The 4,936-nt window shown below is 41.8% G+C and overlaps 1 protein-coding gene across 1 annotated transcript in view; it reads right to left on the reverse strand.

The window, feature by feature from the left end:
* Nucleotides 1-4,936, reverse strand: part of RFTN2 (raftlin family member 2) — a 50,989-nt gene that overhangs the window by 21,748 nt on the left and 24,305 nt on the right. The gene's annotated exons all lie outside the window — the stretch shown is intronic.

A 4,936-nucleotide genomic window follows, 5' to 3' on the forward strand; every position in this document is an offset into this window, starting at 1 on the left:
GGGAAGGAAGTTAAGGGAGGGCCTCTCTGACATTTTCTTGAATAGTTGACAATTACCAGCTGGCCAAAACTAAACTGATTTTATGGAAGTTCTTTTGTCTCCAATTTTGCAATAGGAGACAATTTTCCCATGGTCACGTGCCGGTTAAACATCTTAGTTTTTATACAGCGCAATGTCACATCAAAGTTTCCCTGGTTGACAGTTATGTAAATAACCGAAGGCCTACAAGAAAGGTTTTCAAGTGATTTACTAAGTTTAAAAATAAAAGAGACAAAAGTAATTTCAACATAATTTTAATTTTTATTAACAGGTTATAAACCTTAAGAGAAAAATCGTTATATTATATTATCTTTTTTTTTTTTTTTTTGAGCCAATAAGAAAGTTATTAGAAAAGGGTAACACTGCACAGACAGAATGTGGTCTCCTCTCAGAGGCAGAGAGTGAGCAGGACCTATATTATCATTTTTGCATCACTTACAATCAAGGCAGCAATGAATTTACATTGTTCAGAGTGGTTTTCAGGACCAGTGAAGTTAAATTTACTAGCTGGAATTGGTTTTCTGATTACAATATGTGTTCTACTTCCTTTAAATGTACTTGACCACTGTCACACCAAAACGACCAGAGGAATCAAATCTGTTTCTGATTGTAAATTTGGGGCATCACTAGATCATCTTTAAAAATGTGTATGTGACAAGACCTTTTTGTAATAGGGGTATGAATTTTAAAATTAATTATATACCCAGATAACTGTAGTTACTGATAATCTGTCTCTTATTTATTTTGGGATTATATAATTTGAGAACCATAGGTTTTGTGACTCTGCATCTGTTTTCTTATTCTCAATATTGGGGTTCCCTAGTACTTCTAAACTTCTTTGGGTTTTGAAAGACAGTGTGGTAGACTCATACAATGCAATACTACATGAGAATAAAAGAGAAAGACTCACTGCTATGCAGCAGCATAGATGCATTTCAGAGATACTATGTTGAGCAAAAGAGGCCGGATGTAAAAGATGACATACTTTATACTTCAGCCTATGTGAAGTTCAAGAACAGGCAAAATTGATCTACGGTGATGGAAGTCAGACTAATGCTTATCTCTGGGTGGGAGCATGTTAACTGGTGAGGGTCAAGAGGAGACCTTCAAGGATGTGGGAAATGTTCTGTATCTTTCTTCTGGTTTGTGTTTCTTTGTTCCTCCCAGCTTTACTGAGATATAACTGATGCATAAAGAAATATTCTGCATCTTGAACAGCTGTACACATAAGATTAATATACTTTTATGTTTATGTTATACTTAAGTTAAAAACAAAAGTCCATTTTTCTCACTTTCGAGCTCCCCAGGGCCCCTGGCTGGCTTGCTTAGGGCCCATGCCAGTCTCCAGAGCCAGAGCCATCGAAGATTGACACTTCCACAGGTAAGAGTACTCGTATCTTTGAAGAAATTCCCCCTAACAGAAGTGCAGCTGGGGAGGGTCTGCCACCCTTCCCAGTTGTCATGGGGAGTGACCATTTGGGTGTTAGGTGTGTTAAATCTTCCAGGTAATGGGGTGAGGTGATCATTCTGAACAATTACTTAATAACTATCCCTGAACTGAGTCACTTCTTAACATTACATAACCCAGAGCTTCTCATCCAGTGTGCTTTGCTCATGGGTGTGCCGAGAACTCCATTACAGGTATGCCAAGATACAGGGCGCCCCCTCCTGCCAAGAGCACCTTTAGCCCCTTATACTGTGTAACCTACAATCTAACCACTTTCTGTACGTGCACAATATGAAAAAGTTACAAAGCACTGGCTGATGCACTGCTTCTCAAAAACTTTTTAAGACAAATACTACACACAGCAAAGGAAAGCACACTTGTATCGTTCAAGAATGGTCTCCAAGGACAGTTTGAAGTGATTGTGGTGAGCATAAGTTTTCCTTAAAGTCTACTGTTTTATCTTAAAAATCCCATGCAAACTTTGCATTATTTTCAAATATTTCTGAGTAAAAGTGATGTAACGAGGTTATGTAGAAAGATAATGTTCTCCCTTCCGCCCTCTCCTCACCCCCACCCCCCAGTCTTGAAGTAATATTGACACTTCAGGAAGAGGTTTCTTCTGTGAATCTGTTCACTCCCCGGCACAAAGCTGCACACCCTGATGGTGCTTGGACCTTGGTATGAGAAGCACAAGCTTAAAGGATTCCCAGGGAATGGTTTACTTTTCTGGACATGTGATCTTTTACATTCATTTTCGTCAGATATGACATTGACGTTCCTGTAAATGTGAAAAAGGGTAACATTCCATTTCAGTATGTTTGGTTTATGTGTCATTTTTGGTATTAAACTGCCTAGAGGTGGGCCCAGGACCATCTCTAAGAAGTGGAGGGCAGGCACATATGGGAACTCTCTCTCTCTTAATTTAATTTAATTTATTTTTCATATGGGAACTCTCATTCTGCAAATCATTCATGAGCATTTTATCTCCAGAATGAATCTCAGCCTGCCTGCTTCTTTCTCTCCATCTCCACCATCGTCATGGATCACTGCAACAGCCTCTGAAGCGCCTCCCTGCTCCCACTCTCACCCTGTGTGATCCATTTCTCAAAATGAGATCAAAGAGGTTCTTTACAAAAATGCAGATAGGGTCATAACTCCTTTAAATTTTTAAAATTCCTGACAGGATGGCAAATTGGTTAAGAGCACACACTCTACCTGTGTGCCACCCCACCCTCAACTTTCTAGTGTGAACATGGGCCACTTACTTAATAGCTCGGTGTCTCAGTTTCCTCATCTGTAAAAAGGGAACAACTATACCTACCTCATAGGGTTGCTGTGGGGATTAAATGAGTTAATAAGTGTAAAGTGCTTAGAAAATGCTGGCATATGGTACCTGTGAATACATGTTGGCTCCTGTTGCATTATTTATGAGATTTTCCATCAAGTGGCTGCTGCTTACCTCCTCCATCTCATCTGGAGCCATTCTCTTCTGCATATGCTGCTCTAGCAACAGAGACCTTTTTCTACTTCCCTTTTTCCTGACCTAGGGTTCTGGTACATTTGGGGGTGTTTCCCCTGACTGGAACGGCCTACCTGTGGCTCCCCACATGCCGGCTCCTTTCCAGCCTCCCCGTCTCAGTTGGATGGGACCTCCTGACCACTCCTCTGAGTGGGCTCTTCCCTGTTACTCTCATTACAATAGCACTGTTGGGTAACATTGCAACACTTCTCTCAATTTTGAAATTAAATATATATGTTTGGATAACTGTTACTGCCTGAAGCCAGGTGGCTAGCTCTTGCGGGGTAGGGAAGACATTCATTTTGCTTGTGGCTGTAAACCCAGTGCCTGGCATAGGGCCTGACATGTACATATATGTGACGTGAATAAATACACATTTCAGTGTCAAATTCTACCCGAGTCTACATTCTGATACATCTCCTTGCGAACTCCACACAAGCATTTTTATAGGGGTGAAGAGAATGAAATGAATATCAAGCAAAATCTGCAAAGAATTCATAAAGAATTAAAATGTAGCCTTATGATGAGGGTATACTGAAGGTGGGGAGAGACTATGCTCTGAGGATGATGGAGGCATCTGTAGGCTACTGAAGTGTGGGAACCTCAAGGGTGTGTGTATGTGTGTTTTGTATCAGTGGGCGAAGTTGCCCACCTCAACCTATGTCGGCTGCCATTGGATCTCTACATGTTCTGGTAGATTGACGTGTTTTGTCTTCGTTTGCTTGACTGGGCTGGATCTCCGGGGGAGGTTTTTATCCCCCCGAACAAGCCCCATGTAAGTGTGCAGTGAATCCATCTGAGAGCTGGTTTGGTAGAGGCCTGGCAATGCTGGAGAAGGTCAGGCAGGAGGCCATTGCAGTGAGAACCCTCAGGCTGCAAGAACAGCAAGAAGGCCACGGGATGCCTCTACTATGGGGCTTTTCAAAGCAGAAAAGGCACAGAGCGAGTAGGAAAGGGCACTGAAGAGGAATTTCACAGATCTTAACAACTTTTCCACCATGACCCTGCCGAGGGAGAAAACTTTTTAAAAGGTTTTTTTCCTTTTCTCCCTGTTTCTGGAGGAAGATATTTTATGAAATGAGATTTGTGGTGTAATATATTTAAGTTTCTGAGCACTCCCTGATTTTTTATTTCTATTCCTCATAGTGGGTTGACTTCTGAAAATATTTTGGAAGAGGATGGAAGCAAGACAAAACAAAATATGCACTGTCCCCACGGGCTTTAGCTGTCAGGCATCAAGTATCCCAGAACAAAGCCACCAATTCAGCCCTGCTTCCTCTTTACTTGCTTTGCGCAGTGACACAGGCATTGGTCACAGTTTCCTCTATGCAGCTTCCCTGTATACTCCCAGGAAAGTCCCAAGTGACACACCCAATTGCCATACCCCACAGACTGAGGTGGCTCATTAGGGGCTTGGCATGGCCTGCAAATATAAAATGTCTAATGAGACATTCCGGAGCTGCTGAGAGGGAGAGATTCACCCCCTGGGCTCTCTAAATAGCTTCTGAGGCTTTAAGAACAAAAGCCCTACAGAGCCTTTAACTGGCAACTGCTGTGGCTAATTTTATTTTCATCGGGCAAGGCCCAAGACAGGGAAGACTGAAAAAATTGTGGAAGGAGTATTTCTCGTTTTTCCTTCAGCAGTTAGTCATAAACCAAAAGTTAAAATGGCCCCACTTTGGTGGGAAAGAGAAGGAAGTGGGGGGAAGAGAGAAATATGAAGGTGAAACATAAACCGACCTCCACATAGATGAGCCATACTGTAAGTACTGTAGTTGCACGTAACAAGTGTCAGGAAAGAAAATGAACCTCAGAAAATGGATTCTGACGGTGAGCGAGGCACCTTTGCACATACTATATCCTTTTAAATTCTCACGATATGAATATTTTTATCCTCCTTTGAGGAAACTGGGGCTCAGTGAGTTCAACTA

This window comes from Pteropus alecto, unplaced genomic scaffold, assembly GCF_000325575.1.
Source record: "Pteropus alecto unplaced genomic scaffold, ASM32557v1 scaffold3, whole genome shotgun sequence".
Taxonomy (NCBI): Eukaryota; Metazoa; Chordata; class Mammalia; order Chiroptera; family Pteropodidae; genus Pteropus; species Pteropus alecto.